Here is an 18,557-nt window from a genome sequence, read left to right as displayed (position 1 = left end):
TGATGAGTGTTTATTATTCTGCATTGTTTGAAAATTGGACACAATAACTTTATTGGTATTCATTTATATTGAAATACAAAAATATCAGGTTTATAAAGAAATAATTATAAATTAATCTTCTTAACCATCGCCAATTATTTTCAAAAATAAATGTCGGTAGATGCTATTATCTAACTGACAAACAAAACGCCTTTATGTAACTACATCGCATATACCTTTGCCGTATTTTGTTAATATACATGTTGCTGCCAAATAATTAAAGAAGTAACCCGCCAGAACGGCTGAGCTGTTCATTAAATGCCGGCACTCGACTGAATGGCTAGGCTGTTCGTCGATTGAATTGAGACAACTAAACGTTTAGCTTGTTGGCTGGTGGTAAACTAGCTCTTTGGGAACGGCTGATTCGAAAGCCGCCCGGTAAGATTAGGATAGATTGGGTTAAGGTTAATATAATAATAATAATAACTTATTGATTTATAATAATTAGATAATATTTAGTTAAATTGAGTATTAGGATAAGTAAAAAACTTTTTTTAAATTATTTAACTTAACCCAACCTACCCTAACCTAAACTTACTTCACATAACAAAATCAATTTAAAAAATAAACTTTTATTGTTGTTGTATTAAAATTAAAGCGGCTAAGCGACGTTCAACCCTTTTGTTAAACATTCACTCAACGAAAGGACTAGATATTCAAGGGAATGCTGGCATTTAATGAAAAGCCTAGCCGCTCTTTTGATTGGCTGATTGAACTATTTGGGAGCGATATATATCCGGAGGTTTTCTTTAAAAATGGTCATCTCCACTTTGCTAGAATTTGGTAAACGTGACTTTTATTTTCTGAGGTTTCTATATTGAAGCAGAACGAAACAACAGACTTGATCTAATATAGCAATTTAAAAATATATCTAATTTCAAATATAGCAATTTAAAAACAGTTATTTTTTTTGCAAATAAAAGTCATATTGATACACTCGAAGCAATGCTCGAAAATAAATGTACAAAAATATTCTGAAAAAAAAGGAAAATCTCGCTTAAGCACTCGACAATTTTCGAAAAAACCTCCTCGACTCTGATTACAATGGGAAGTTAACGTTTATCTTCAATGTTATCTACAAAGTAAAATTAAGTTTTGTGAAAAAAAGCGAAATATGCGTACATCTTTTTCCTATGAAGATACTTTAAATGTTGATGCAAATACACTTATTTTCAATTTCCCATTGTAATTGGAGCCCTGATATATGATACGAGTTTTAATAAAGGTGCCTACAAACACGCTCGACGTTCGTTTGCGACATGGGATGATCGTCAGCAGCAACTCGCGACATCTGACGATCGACCATCACCCGTTGCGGGTTGACGATCGTTAATTTTCAAATATGTCCGCAGGCAACTGAATACAAACAATGTATTCTACTATAGGCACGACTAACTGTGATCACTTTTTAACGCGTTTCTGATTTGAAACTTTTTTATGTGCTTAGTGATTTACCATTTTAAGAAAGTCTTATAACGACGATTTATAAAACTCTATTTTCATGTACACTAAAAAATGTAATGTTGTGAGTTTTAAAATATATTTTCATTTTATTACCAAAAATACCTTCTCTTCTGTCCATAATTTTTTTTTTAATTAAATTATTTACTGTAGGTAAAAAACAGGATTATATAGTTTATTAAGTAAAGGAATATTATTTGATTTATATGTTCCATCGAGTTCCATAGGAAAAATCATGGTTACCATTCGTAGTGACAAAGCGTTTGGCAGAGTTCTATTTAAAGCATTATCAAATAAGTAAATATAATTCTATGCTAACAGTTATTAGTTTCGAAGCTCGTGAAATATTAGCATCTTAATATTTTAAGATCTACAACTTTCTAAAACACGATTCACACGTTTCTTAACAAAGCAAACCATAAAATGCTTAATTTCGTAAACAAAGTCATAATTAAGATTGAGCTAATAAACATTCATTTAGATTTGATATTCTCTCGTCTAAAGAATTTGCGAACCAAGGCGCCGTTTTTCCGTAACAAAATGTTAACTCGGTCCCGACAATCTTTGGAAACTTTTCGTGGTTTTTCAGACTCGGAAGTTTCAAATGCCATGGCGCAGAGAAGAGTATCACTAATGAACTTGATTTGCGCTTTTTCATGTCTGCGTAAACTCCATATTATAATATTACGAACACCGACGCGGAAGTGTTACTCGTATTTACGATATGAACACAAATTGTCCTATTAACTCAAATAAATAAAATGTGTACATACATAAGATTTAAGTACAACCCTTTATGGGAAAACGGTTATTTTTATTTAGCTTTTAGCTCAATAATAATTATGGCAATGACCCTGACTCTGTGAGGCAAACTGTGAATATTTACGTATGAACGTGTAGATTTAATGTTGTGACGTGTATTAATATAATTTATAATTTGAATGTAGGTACTGTATTGTATAGAGACTGGATTTATAGAACTCGGTTGTGTATTATATGTAAATACCTAACTTTATTGTAGTTACGTATAATTTGTTTATTCGATAATTATTACTATAGCATTTATGTAACCGGGAGCCACACATTATGTACCTTATATGTTATAGGTATTAGAATAAATGAGTTTTAATTCTTCAAAATACGAAAACTTGGGTAGGTACATGTTTCGAAAGTTTAAAAAATATTTTATTTTAATAACCGTAAATTTGTATAGGTATTTAGATTAAAAGTAACCGGTTATTATTTTTACCACACGAAACAAATAAAAAATTAGCCCATAGTTAATGCGTTTCTTTTTAACACTTGAGAAATACTGATTCGAGAAAATTTAACGAGGTTCGGTGAATGTTACTGTGCAAATATCGATTTTGTTTCTTTTTCTGTATAAGCTTGTATAATGATCTATATAAAATCAGTATAGAAATATGCTGCTCTCTTACGGGTTAAGGTGCCTTCAGTAAGATACGATACGGAAACTGTAAATAGTATTACGCAATAGACTTTTAGAAATATTTGTATGAAATATGCCAGTGTCTAGTTATCGAGTGCTCGTTTACAGCCATTATTGTATTAAACCTGCTCCGATCTGACGAGTCACTTCGAGGGTGGAAACTCGTTTTATTGCGCTTACTCATAGTCGAATGGTCATAAGTACACTGAGTCTTACCCTAAAAATAATTTTCGTTAAACATTCAACCGCATTTGATATTCAATTTATGAAAATGCTACTAAATTTTCCAATTTTGAAATCAAAAGATTGAGAAAATGCTTCTGGAAAAGAATCGAGGAAAGGAAATTTCCTGATATTTTGTTCAAAGTGATTGCAAGCACCTACTTGTAAAAGTATCTACTTTACATTATTAACAAAGAAAATTAATTAATATTCGGCAGGTCAAAAGAAAAGCAAAGGTTATTATAAAAATGTGAAAAGCTTCTTACGTTTCCTTAAACGAATACACGTATGATTTTTCGTACTTCCGAACGATTGTTAATATTTTAACATTATGTAAATCTTGCTGAAACTTCATTGATTTAAAATTCATTGATTCGCAATTGCGAATAAATCTTTACTTTTATAATTTATCTTTTAAAAATCTCGTTACTTTCTTTTCACAAAAACGACATATTCCATTATAGATATTGCATCGTGTTATTTGAAATGGTTCTTGAATTGAACGTGCTATTTTTGAAACCAAATAATTAGATCCTACTTAATACGGATTTTATAATTTAGCTCACACTTTTGTATCTTGATGTATTTGTTATTTTTTCGCGCCGCGCTTTTAATTGGTGTTTATGAATGATAACGAACTTTAACTAAAATTTAATTACTGACAAACTTAGGAAACAAACGCTTTTAATTTTCATTGTTCCGAAATTGCTTCAAGTTAAATGATAAAATTTTACTCGAATTCTCCTTTTACTTTTTGACAAGATTATAAAATATTCAATAGATACTTAGAACGGAGGGAATGTAGCGCTAATAGGGGGGAAAACAAACTTTATTTAAACGAAAGGAAGATTTACTGTAATGAACTAATTTATTTAATCATTTTGCTTACTCCTCAAATTAGAATACAAAAATAAAATGCTAAGCTTCAGTTAAATTTGCCGTATCGAGTTATGTATTCGGTCTGAGCTGTCACATATACTAGCTACATGCTTTAATTATATTGCCATAACTTGTAACTTTAAAAAAATGTATTTTACAGTGCAAAGGTGCTCAGTGCCTACTCGAAGAGATTGCTTTTTAAAGAAATTAGTATTGACAATCTTATACGACGTATATAAAAATAGTATTTTATTATTATAACTGTACTAAAAAATATTTTGTGTACTGATAATACCGTGTTGATTTAAAAATATTAAAAAAAAAATCAACAATAAAACAAAGTTTATTCAATGATTTTGTCCTAGTTTAAAAACAATAAAACAAAAATAATACTTAAGAATCATCATCATCATCATTCCCTTTCCGCACCTAATGGCGCATTGGGCCCTGCATCGGTACACCGATCGCAGCGTATCAACCATGTCGGCAATCGAACCTTTGACCTCTCGCACGGTAGGCAAACGCGCTGACCATTACACCGCGAGGCCGATTAATAAAGCCGAGGAGTAAAGAATATGATTTGACTTACACACATCAGCCGGCGTACCTACGTGGCATGTAAAAGTTTTTATTTTATAAAAATGAATTTTAGAGTAACAGTATGATAGCGTGCGAATTCGCTTTATCAATAAATTTAATAACTAAACGAAATATTTGTAATCTTGAGTTTATTTTTGGCATAGTAAAACAAAAGTCGGTATGGAGAGGGTATGCGGTGTCGGACAATTATGATGAATGGGTATTTAAACATTGTTTATGGGTCACTCTCTCGCAGACGCCTCTCTGATAATGTGCGAAAAATACGAAGACTGCACGTCCGAGTGATTATGCCTAACTTAAATTGACGTTTCGTTCTGCACACCCAAAAACTGAACCGATCTCTTTGTTTTTGTTTTAGAAAGAATATAATAATGAAATTTTCTGAGCTTATACCTTTTCCGTTTTCCAAAATTATAAATCAACTTCGTATGCCGGACGTCCGAAGACGGTTAATAAAACCGGCCCTTTAGGGGTTTTCGGATGGTCCCGGCTCCCCTTAATCCCCTTAAGAAACAATTTATAAAAAAGGAAAAGTTTGTTTGAAAAAAAGTCAGACCGGGTTTCGTTTAAAAATAAAAATTATCAATTTGTGCATTAATAAAAAATACCACCAGACTTAAAAAAATAACAAAAGTCGCAATAGTACAATCGTGACGTTGAATGCAGTAATTCAAGGCGTCGATTACCTATTATATTATTGTACGATTAATTTTTCATTAGAATATTATTAGAAGCGTTATATACAAATAAACGCGTAAAACGGAAGCTGGACATACCACTTGAGAGAATTGTGTTCGTCGTGTTTTGGTATTTCTATGCAAAAGACATAATGTACACATGAATGCAATAATAGTATTTAGTATAATCATACGTAATTTTTATTAGGTAAGCTTTAATCGTATTTTGAAGCGTAAGTAAGCGCAAAATAAACATTCTGCCAACCTCTTGGTAAATTAGTAACAGTAAAAATTTGCAGTAACATTTGTTTATCAATTCTTACATGTTTAGTTGAATGAATGAATGCATTTAACTAAACATGTGTTTCGTTTAAACATAAAAGGGTAAGCTTTTACTACACATGTTGTCAATAGTAAAATTATGTTTTATTATCTAAACTGAGACTTTTGTATGACAAAGTATTTTATTTCGTAGAATTGGAAAAAAGACAAAAAAACATTTTCTGCATATTTATTTACAATTAATATATTATCCGGGTTGCATTTGGAAAAAAAATGATCTCCCATTGAATATACTTTTGTTCAATATTTATCGGTAATTGTATGTCTAAGTTGAAGCGACGATAATTGTTCTATTTGATTTGTTAAAAGCCTGTTAAGGCTCAACCCAAAATTTTCAATAATTTACGGTTAAAGCAACTATACTATTAGGGATGATAAGTTACGAGGATTTAATCCGGTTATTTTTTCATTGCCTATTCCTACGTAAATACCGAAGATCTCTAGACTTGTCTTGCAAACGCGATTTAATTATTTTCACAAACTTTTGCCTCGGTCAGAACGAGAAACTATGAGTATATAACTCATCTGTTGGAAAATGTGTTTTTTTAAACCGATGATATTAATTCATTTTAAACGTAGTAATGAATTCATTAAAAATTTAGAATTCTGAGCTTGACAATTAGTGTGAAATAATTAAATACAATCAATTATTTGATGCTATCGCAGTACTGTTTTTTTTTTAAATCCAGCATTTTAATTGATTATAAAATCATAAAAGTATGAACTAAGTATATATTGTTGTTGTATATTTAGTTACAAAGGTGCTAAACTTGCTTTGTTTCTTTGTTGTTCTCAATATGTGTTATTTTCTAAATGTTAATATTATTTATGTCCCGAATTGAGTTATTGTAACTCCTGGGAATGTAATTCAATGAAATATACTTTCTGTTATATGATTTACAAATAAAATAATTAAAAAAATTAAAGTGTAAAAATATTTAGTTAGTATTAAACGTGTACCTACAATTATGAAATAAATATTTTCCCATGCTTTAAATTATGCATTCATAATATTTAAAATTGTTTTGAAAAAAAAGTCTCTAACAAGGGCGATATTAAGTTAAACATTATTCGACACACAAACATAACATTTATATGTTTGACCATTGTGTTTTTTATATTCTTAATTTATCCCATATAATTAAAACTCAGCCCTCCCAAGTCAAAAGCAATATTAAGAGAGACTTTAACTATTTTGTAAATAATAGGTATATTATAGAAACAAGTTTATAAATAAGCTACGCTTTTAAGCAGTTTTTTATGAATATTTTTTTGCTCAAATGTTTCGATATTATGCATGTTCTAACAATATTTACCCACCATGTTGTATTAAATGGAAAATGACCGCTCTTCTGATGTAAAATAAGTATAAATTGAGTATTTACTTATATCGATATAAACTACAATATATTTATCACTTTTCTATTTCAAAAAACTATATTTATCATGTGTAAAACAGTATTTATGATCTTTTTGTTTTTTTATTTAATTTAAATATTAATATTGAATGATACTTTTTGATCAACTTATCTGTTATAAAAAATGTTTATTTTTAAATAACTCCATTAAATGTGAATAAACAAAAAAATCTGTACCTCTATATAATAAAGAATATATATTTTATCACAAAGAATTTGCATTATTCAATATTTTGTCCTGAAACCTGTTGATTGTAATTTTATTAATTTTAACTTGAATATTGCACACTGAATGTTTTCTTTCAACTTATGACGTTACACGGGGACTGCTCTTTTTTTTTATCTATTTCTAATTATTCACGCCGAGTATAGACTTCGTTTAAATTAAAATGGCCTAACAAAATAATATTTAATTTAAATAAAATAGTACGCCGTAATAATAATATTGTATAGTCTTGTGTTTTGTACAGTTTTCGTCTGTTTGTAAAATATTAAATGTTACTGTGATGTTAGACTCACTAATTGTGGTTACGTTTAATATAATGTTACAAAGCATACGTAAACTAAGGATATATATAAATATATTTACGAAGAAATATGTTAATAGCAATAATAGAGTATAATAAATGTGATATGTTATAATGTAGATGAGATCCGTGTACACTTGTTGATCATGATATTGTTAGGGGAAGGAAGAAAACCAAATATATATTAATAAATCATTTCAACCGCTGAGCTACTGTTTTATTTTATGTCACACCAACTGTGTTCCTCCCAAAGGATATTATTCGATTCTCCGAACTCCGTACTTCCTTCGGGACGTTGTAGCCGGCTCGGCAAACGGGTCACCGAAACTTTATTAATGCAGTCTCGACTTCGTGTCCCGGAAGTTTCTCCAGATGTATTCGGATCCAAATTACTCTCCGGTTTCGCATGAAACTAGAAAAACACACTTCGCGCTTTTCGCAGATAACTTTAGTTCGAGCAACATCGTCGAGTGTCGCTGATATACCAGGACCTGCCTGGCGCAGGAATGAGAATTACTTCAGATGACTTTACGCAAACTTCACGATTACATTTCACGAGGAGAATATCGTTTCAGTTAAAATTGTTCCTTTTAACCGCAGCAAATAATTAAAAGTTTTGCAAAAATAAGAAAACATTTTCCGTTCGACTTTTGCTATACTATCTAAATACAACATTTTATCAGCACTCTTAATACAATAAACAGCGCAAGAAGCATACTGCTATCATAAGAAAGAAGGACGCATCTAACATTTTTTTTGAAAATGAGTAAAATACATTTTCGGAATAAGGAAAAAAAAGCATCTACTGGCACTTGAATTATCTTCCTCAAATTACCACAACCCTATTATTTTCACTAATAAATGAGACTTAACTGCAAAAATTCTTGAAGATTACTAAATACAAAAGGCTCTTCTGACTTATTTATTTATAAAAACGGATTAAAGTACGTATTTTTTCTGCCATTTCGTCTGAAATGAATGTACCAACTCGCATTCAATTAAATTGAAGATCTGCTGGTAATTTCTAAGTTTTGATTCCATAATCATGGTAGGCGTTAGGTACTAGTTTGAAAAGCAGTAAATGGCCAGTAACGTCTATTTTATTTAATTGAGTAGAATCTATTGGCATATAACAACAAAATAAAAGAAAGACATTTACTTAATAACTAAATAAAAAGAGCGTATCTAGCCAGAAACGTTTTTTCATAGAAGTATAACATATTTTCTTGTATTTAAAAAAAAAAGAAAACGAAAATGTTATTTGTTTAATAAATAACGTAAAATTTATTAAAATAAATATGAAAATTCCGTTAGGACAAACCATAACACATACTTTTCTCTAATAATATACTTAATTTTTGTAGTATTTTTCAGACGACAATTTTTTTAATTTCCTAGTGACAAAATAACAATGAAAATTTATTATCAGTTTAATAGATCCAATATAAATTTACGGTAAATTTATCCCCGCTTTTAAAATTGTTTTTATTTTGAATGTGCTCTAGTGTTTATACAGCTGTTATCGGCATGTCCAGCACTGTTGTACTGATCTATGAATTGAAAGTTTGCACGGTGATTGAACAATTTAGTGCAATGCAGTTGGTAGTACACAAAAGCTAACTAGCGACTAGCGACTAGTGACCGTGGACCTATTTGAACTAAAGTGTGTACCGAACATGTAGTATTGTGTGGTGTGTACTCATCGACAAATCAGCCAGTAGACGAACATTTCAGCGAGTTACTAACTGCGCTTCACTTCGCCTCCTCGACTTCTTAATAACTAATCCAGCTACGTGAACATAAAGGAAGTTTCAAACTAACACCTTTTCTATTCATATTTCTGTGACACCTCTTCGAGTTGGTTTGAATAACGTCTTGATTACACAATACTCAGATTAAATGTTCTCAGCTCTTTGAGGTATTATACCTTTGAATAATATTAAATTATAATGGAATTTTGATATCTCGTTATTACAGTGAGGAACATTTCTTGAAAACGGTTTTTGACAGTAACACAAAGCGCAACTTATAATATCTTTACAAATTAATAGCAGCTTATAATATCAACTAACTGTAGTAGAAATACACAAAATTAATAAAATATGATTAAACTCAATTATTACCTAATAACTATTGACATTATAATTGTTTTTTTAATAATTAAATGAAAATAGCGCCTATAGGAATAATGCACACATAAAAGTATTCGCTATACTTTTTTCATCTGATTTTTTAATATTTTTATAAAATATAATGTGATGGTATGAATTGTTTGAATACATTTAAGAGTCAGATTTCTTATTTTTGTAAAACGTAATTTCGTAAGTTCACATTTCTTTACAAAAAGCGCAAACAGAATCTACAAGGCACAACAGTTTAACGTCGAGCAATACTTATTATGTTAAAGTTTAATTTAGATTTTTTTGTGAGAGATAAACGGATTTTCTTATGATAAAATGAATCCGATAAATCAAACACACGCCAGAGATTTGAAGAAAACGAATTTTTGTTTTTACCTCTGCTCATCATAAAGCAAATAAAATAGTACTAATTACTACAATCCCCTTGAAGCTGGTTTTTCTCGTGAGGAGGACTCTTTTATTGCTTTCCTACAAATAATATTGAATAGTATTGAACTGATCCGAGCATTAACATTTTATTACTTGGATCAGTAAAGTTGTCCCGAAGGATATTTAAATAAATGGCTATTAATTCCCGAAACATTACATGTTACTAACTTAAAACGGGTTGGACTATTGATTTCATTACTGCTTTTATTTAGCGAAGTGTTTTAGGATTGAGTCACTCGGCGCAAAATATACCGATCTCTTCAAGTGGTGTAATTAAGCAGCCACATTTTCTCGTAACAAAAGCTTTCGCGGTATACTTTTCACATCCTCATTTGCTAAAGGAGTTTTGTGAAAGAAAAATAAATTCCACCGCATTATTTATATCCACACGAAGTATATAGCTCATTACTCTCGTAGCCTTATAAGCGGCGGGAGAAAGAGAGAAGGAGACAGTCTCCTTAACTCGAGAGATAAGTAATGAAGTAAGAATCTAATGGAACGCAAGTGCAAACAAGTTTGAGAGAACAAATTAATCTCACATCTCTCGAGACAACAACGCATCAAGAGATGAATATTAAGTAGCTCGACTTCCGAGTTTCAGCTAACATCTACCGCAGCCGAGTGGGAGTTCCGATCATTTTCTGCAATCAATATTCACCACTTCGATCAGAGGTAAAGTAACATTTTTGATATTTGTAGCACTAATTTTGTTGATCATTGTTATATATTTGACAGATAAATGTATGTTTATTTTTTATGAAACACTTTTTATTGCCACAACCGACTAGTTTTTGGCAGCTACAGTTATCAAATTACCCCGAATAGCGCAACTTAGAATTGCCAAAACTCAGCTGTGTCAATTTTTTGTCTTTGGTTTTTGTGGTTAATTTTTTGTTTATTGTTATCAAAGTCATTTTATGAATCTCTCAACAACAAAAAAATGGAAGCAATTTATCAAGAGATAAATGTTAAATGCAACTTTATGGAAATTTGTTGCAACATAGATGAAAGCCATTTTTGAAAAGGAAACATGGAAGAAATAGACGTTCGTATTCCCTTCTCAATAATATTTTCCCTCTCTGTTGAAATATTTTTTTTTTTTTATTTTGTTTTCATTGAGAATTGATTATATTGTATCCTCTATTAACCAAATTTTAAACTGTATTTACACTAAGTTGTTGTATGTAAACTGTATTTATATGTAATAAAATATGAATTAAGTCATTTAAACTGTAAATTAGAAAATAGAAAATGTATTAACTCGGTAGTACACTTTTATCATGTGAGATTTCATGAGGCTGTCCTCAAGGCTCTGTTTTGGGACCACTTTTGTGGAATGTATTGTTTGATGGTTTTCTCGAACTTTCCCTTCCTAAGTCATGTATAATTCAAGCTTTTGCCAATGATTTATGTTGAGAGCAATAGCCGCAGATCTCTGGAGGGTGGCACAGTTAACGCATTAAGAGAAGTATCCGATTGGAGCATTCGAAACAAATTAAGATTTGCTTCGTTTTTAAAAAAATCCAATTTTTACTATTAAAAGGCAAATTTATGTGTCTTTCTTCTATTGAATACCTAAGTATTTTTATTTGCGATTTTAATTTGGTTTTAAGACTTGGCGTAATCCTCGAAAAAACATTGCTTTGTACTTCCCATGCTAGAAAAACTGTGAATTTAGGAAAGATAGATTTCCACAAAGTTGCACGCTGGGCCAGAGCCAGCTGAGGGATGTCTTTTGAAACTTCAACGGTCTATTATAAATCCGTTTTGTTAGGCATCGTGTGCTGTGCAACTTGCTGTTGAGCACATCAATGTGGGTTGCAATATTTCAGGTGAATTATTTTAAGTGGACAAAGGAAACGGCTCTTGGCTCTTGCTAGAGCATGTAGGGCATGCTCGACGGACGCACTCCCTGTTTGAACGGGCTTGTCTCCTTTGAATCTGAAAATCCAGCATTGATAAGAAAATTTCCAATTGAAAAAAGGGTTTCTTTTGTTATTGGTGGCGTCCGTCATCTCTTAACTGAAGGAATGTCTCAATCTGTTATAAAGAACATATATTTAAATGCTCTTCTTGATGCAATTGTGATAGACGTCTAACCCTTCAGGTAGAGTAACCTTTTTTTATTCTTTCAGTCCGTCAGCTTTTGAAATCTTTTTGGGTTATTCCTGATTACTGGACTTCTTAGTTTTTTCGGGTCATGGTTATTGTCATTAAGGACACATGATTTATTTTCAATATTGTTTATTCCCCTTCTTTTCCCTTTTTCCCTCTCTATGATTACCGAATGGAGCTTCTTGCTACTATCCGTGGCCCTGTTATAGGTTCTGTCAGATATACAGATCTGGTGGCTTCCAAAAATAATTTCAAAGGTTCTATAAAGTTTTGTAATCATTTCGGCAAATTGATCATGTCCAATCATGATCATAACCCGGTCAGTGAAAAAAAGTCGGTGAAAAACTCACCCAAAAAATAATAATGTGTTTTTTCTCTAGTCTGGGTGTTTTGTGTCGTGATTCACTACTGTAATTAGGGTTTCCGGCCTATTGTGTTGCAAAAAAAAATAATAAAAAAATGTATCTCCCACCTACTAAATGAGCTATTGAGAAAATGCGGCGACTGCAAAAAGCTTCGTAATTTGTAAAACTAATTGCGCGAGTATTCTTTGTATAGGTCGAAAAAAGAAATGAAGGATATAGGATACAAAGGATGGATGTCAATTTTTACGTGTTTTTAACTAATAGTGGCCTGACGGCAATGCACGTGATCTACATTTCTGTTTAATAAAATTCGATATACCTTTCCAATATAATTGAACAAACAATACACGCGTAGAGAGGATCAAGGGTGGATGTCAGTTAAATACTTAAAATAAAGTGATAATTTAATTTTAATGAAAAGCATTTTAGATTATATAAAACAGTAAAGGCTTTATAAAGCGGGTTTCTTTATATCAATAGGTTTATTTTAATGTCCATGATGTTTAAAAACTTAAAAAGGTCATATCTCAAAACTTTTCTTTGGACATTCATGTTTTGTATCCTGTGTCCTTCGAAAACAGTACAATACACTATTTCTATCAAGTATACGTTTTCTACATTTTTTCGCACGAATATTAAAAAAAAAAAATTAATAAATAAAATATTAGTGACATTTTATGATTACATTAAATTAGTTGTATTATGTATTGAAGTATTGAAGTTTGGGATAAAAAAATGATTTCTAAAAGCTAGAAATGACTGCAAATGACATAGGTATTAAAATGAATACATCTTAGTCTAAATACATGTTTCCAAGAAAGTCACAAATAAATTATGTACCACGGGCAATTGACGTTGGGTCACACCACATAGACAATGGCAACTCCTTAAAATATTTATGTACTGAAATGACTAACGATAACAATTATAGTACTGAGATTAGAACACAGCTATTGGCAGCAAACAGATGTTATTATGGCTTGTTTAAACATCTGGGACCCAAATTGCTCACTAGAAAAATTAAGACCATTATTTACAAAACTCTCTTCAGACTGGTCATAACATATGGTGCCGAATGCTGGGTTATGACCAAAAGAGATGATAAAATATTTAGGAAGATATTTGGTGCTGTCAACCAAAACGGAGGAGACGGTTTAATCATGAATTAGAGGCACTGTATGGCGAACCCAACATTGCAAAAATCATCAAAATAAGAATATTGTAATAGGTTGGGCCATGTGCACATAATGAAATATAACCGTACCCCAAAATAGATTATTTATAGCACTTTGGAAGGCAAACGAAGCAGAGGCACACCAAAATTAAGATGGCTGGATAATGGGGAAATAAACATTAGAGCAATTGGTCTGAAGAACTAGAGAAAAGCCACGGGATGCAGGGACGAATGGAGACAAATTCTGGAGGAGGCCAGGGCCCACAATGGGATGTAGCGCCACTGATGATGATGACGTATTGAAGTAAGTATTATTTTCACCCACCAAAAGTTTTTTTTAAAGTCACCACTTGTCTAAAAATACATTTTAGGATCACATATATTTTAACAGGGGAAGACAAAATCAAATAATTACAACTGTTAAAATACTTATTTGATTTTATCTCCAAAATATGTTAAGAATAGTATAAAAACTGTAAATGTTGTAAACAATTCACCAGTCTTGAAGATCCTCACTTAGACAAAAGCGCTCGTTGATCAAAATAATAAAAAGTCAAACTAAACCAAGAAGTTTCATTGATAAGTTTATTTTTAATTTTATCGAAATCATTTAACTGTGGAGTTTTAGCAAGAAATATCAACAAAAAACATCAATATTTACATTCTCAGAAACCCGAATCCCCGTAATTGACTGTTTTTTTTATTACATATTTTTATCATTTTTCTTTCTTTGATTCCTCTTTCTCTCTCATTTCTAACTCATTATCTGATTCCACATTCCTCATCCTTTATTATATACATAACATGATGATCTTTTTTAAAGTTAATATGTGCAAGTTTTATTTTCTTATGATGGTTATTTTGATGAATGAAGAATGGTTATTTTTAGATATATTTTCGTTTTTTAGTACACATTTTTGACCAACTCTTATTATGACCAGTATGTTTTTTCAAATAACTGAGAGATTCTGCTTTTTAATTAAATTAACTAAATTTATAAAAATTTATTACTAAATATACTAAATTACTAAAAGCCAGCCAAAGTACTAGTTTTTCGTACTTGAAGTTTTAAATAAATAATAAACATAAATAAAATTCAAGTCCTTAAACTACTACTACAAACATCATGCCATTTTGTTTTCATTTTCATTCGGGAGGGGATAGAACGCCAATAACAAGTTTCTTCTGTGTTTGTATTTCTCTTCATACGTTCTCTTCGATTAAATGTTTTTGCTTTTCTGTTACAACAAATTGAGATATTTTTAACTTCCGTAGGGACGGAGAAAATCGAGTATGTCTACAAACGTTCGAACATATTTAAAACTTTGGTAAAAAATATATATATTTTCGGAATAATTTTAAACAAACTGTTTCTGACATAAAGTACATCTATATAAATAAGAATTTTGTTTTTTTTTTAAATTTGTTTATTTAACTCTTATGTTATACCAGTACTTCTATAAAGGTGCGAATCCTGCCACCTTTCCAAAACTCAAAACACCAAACTTCTGAGTTTTGAGAGTACGTGCTCGACGAGAATATTAGTTCGCTCGAATTTAGAACGAACATTGAACTCCGAGGACAGACGCAGTTGTCTCCTATGGCGAGAGTACCGAGAGTTTGGTGGTAGACCTGTCCCGGGCGCGTGAACACTGCTAATTAGACCGGCTAGGGGTAGGCTGGAGAGCCTTAAGGAGTGGAGGCGGCATGTTGCATTTAGGAAGGGCAGAAATAGAATAAGTTCATTGAAATTGACGAAAGAAAAATCAGGAAAAGAACCTCTTTAAAAATGAAGTAACGATGATCAATCTCGCGCTTTAATCTGAGATTGTCTCGGAACATTTTGAATCGCTCCAAATACTGATTTATTTCCCCATAAAAAACTATTAAAAATGAAAATGCTTAGCAATTTGTTTAACGTTTTTAATTACTCACTGTGAAGTACGCGTAATACGTATGTTCCGCAATCCTAAAACACTATATTATTTATATGTTTTTTTTGGGTGATACCGTGTGTGTTGGATTTGTTCCGACGTTTTGGCTACCATTGCAGGAGCCACTTCAGGGTGAACTGAGTGTTTTGGAGAAAAAGATGTGTGTTTAATTACTAGTAATTTGTACCGTGTCGCAGTCAGCAGTAGGTACATTTCTATTCATTTTTTTAATATGTAGTGCTGGAAACCATATTGAGTTTAATTTAAGCCCGTCAGTCGTCTTGGTTTATGAAAATTTCCGGTTCAAATGCGGTGTCTATGAAGTGTTTGGTTTCACCCAAAAAAGGAACATATTGCTAACAGTGACCGTGACAACCTTCGCTCCTGACTATATTATATTATTCATGTCTACTGACATTTCTCGGAGGAAATGCATTTTCAGTCTGACGATGTTGGTCACGACGAAACCTGATCACGGACACTAGTGAAAATTATAAATAAAAAGGCAAACACTAAATGAAATATTTATTATTTTGAGGTGTATTATCTGTATGTTAGAACTATTTTATACAATTAAACGGACAAATTTTCCTTCCACATTTATTTCCCCCCAGAGAGCGCCTTAATGTGTATACAAAACACGAGGTAACTTAAATGGTTATTGTCTGGAGAAGTGATTGATACGTTTAATCGTTCCCTAAGCGCATATTCATGTAATTACTTTGTTTCAGAAATAAACCTCCCTTCTCCACATACAACATGTCAATAAATCACTTTCGTTATAATGTTCAATAGCCTTTCGAGCAAAAAATTTCATTGTTCACAAAAACTGAAATTATTGATTTAATCTCAGGTCTGGTTTTGTCGAAAATAGACACAATTGAAGAAAATGTAAACTGAAAAATATAAATATAGAAAAAGCCAGAAATTAATTATAAGATGGATGTTACTGGCCTCTCCAGTTCCAGCCTCTTCCACCTGGGAAATGGCGTGATATTTGAGGTAGTAGTTTTTAGATCTAAATTAATTTCTGTCGATTTAAAAAATATTTTCCTTCTATATTTTTTAAAAAAAGTCATTATTACTACGTTTATTAATCATTTGGCATTTATTTTTCTATTTGTTTCTATAAGTTTTCTTTTTTTAATCTTTTTAACCTACCTCAAGACAAGATCCGGTCTATTTTAGTGATTTTTTAAATCTTTAAAGACTAACACCAAAAAAATCCAGATCTTGTCTCGAGTTTACAATACAACACAATCGGGACATTGGTGCATGCGAGCCATAGTTTGTGCTGTGTTGATCGGTATTTATGCAATATATGTACTGACTATCAACAAAACAAAAAAATAAAAAAGAAACGAATTAAGGAAGCTACGTGAGTAAATACTTCCATAAACTCTGGGTAAATACGCTATTTTCATTTAATGATCTATTAGTTTGGTGTTTATTTTGTAGAACTCCAAATTTAAACTTATAATTTAAGAAATCAAACACTTCGGTAGACTCTAATCAGTGTTTGATTTTTTATATTAAAAATTTAAATATGGAGTTCTACAAAATAAACACAAAATCAATCAATCAATTATAAGTTTTTAATTCACTTTAACTAAAGAAATGAAAGAAATAATCTGACTTAAATCCACGTGTCTCATATTACAATATTCATTAGCTAGAGCGTTAGAAAAGCCTTCTGCCCCGAACACCTTTCTACCTCTTTTAAACTCTCTTTTATTCTAACAAGACGGAAGTGGCCATCGTCCTGGGCTTTACATCCGCCGCGCCGATGCGTATTATTATGTATGATCCTTTAAGCGTACTAATCTGTCCGCAGGCTGTAACAGCTTAACCTTTTTTGGGGAGCCATAATTGGAATAAATCCATATTACTGATTTTGTCAGCTTCATTTTAAAATTTAAACTGAAGAATACAAAATGATATACATTAAATGATGAGAAATGTTGAATAGGGGTAATGATTTCGGAATGACACATGAAGAGACTCCAGGAAAGAGACAGAATAAATATAACAATAATGAAGGGAGGTTGGGGTTTGAAGGATAAAGTTCCAGGCGTTTTTTTAAGGGGCCCTGGAAGGAAATTTTTTTTTATGAAGAGGTAAGCACATTCCTAAGTCTAAAACCGTGAATAGGAAATTCATTGCTGAAAAATTATGTGCCATGTCGGGGAACATTGTGTTCCATTCTGAGAAGAGCAAAGTGATCGATCCATGATTAAAAAGGTAAATAAAATTTCAGCAAGATATTTTGGTGCGCAAGAGTTGTCAAAAATGTTATAAAGAAGTGAGGGTGTAGAAATTTATGCGCCGATAAAAACATGACTTGAATTCGTAGCGAAAGTAAATTCTCGTGGTTCGTCTTTTATCAAGTTCTTGACTATCCCGATTTTATTACGGTGCATGAATATTGTCAATATTAGGACGTGAGAAAATATTAAAAAACAATTACTTCGTTAATTATACTAGGCACTGTAACGGGCAAAAAACACGTGTTATCTATTCCAAATTTGTGAATTTAAGTATCACTCGTTTTTTATTTCTAAACTAAATTACAATTAACTCTCATGGAGAATTTTCAACAAAAAAAAATTTTGAAACAAATATTTATTAGTACGTTATGAAAAAGAACGCTTTTAATGATAGAGAAGAAAAAAAGTGCAAACAAACATAAAAAGGTACAACACAGCATCATCATTACATTTTTTGTACCCAGTGAAGCATAAGGCACTGCATTGGGATATCTAATGCAGCGCATCTTGATTATAT

The sequence above is a fragment of the Micrasema longulum genome, unplaced genomic scaffold, assembly GCF_059751315.1.
Source record: "Micrasema longulum isolate JH-2025_06_02 unplaced genomic scaffold, ASM5975131v1 h1tg000361l, whole genome shotgun sequence".
Taxonomy (NCBI): Eukaryota; Metazoa; Arthropoda; class Insecta; order Trichoptera; family Brachycentridae; genus Micrasema; species Micrasema longulum.
Note: the sequence above shows the minus strand (reverse complement) of the source record.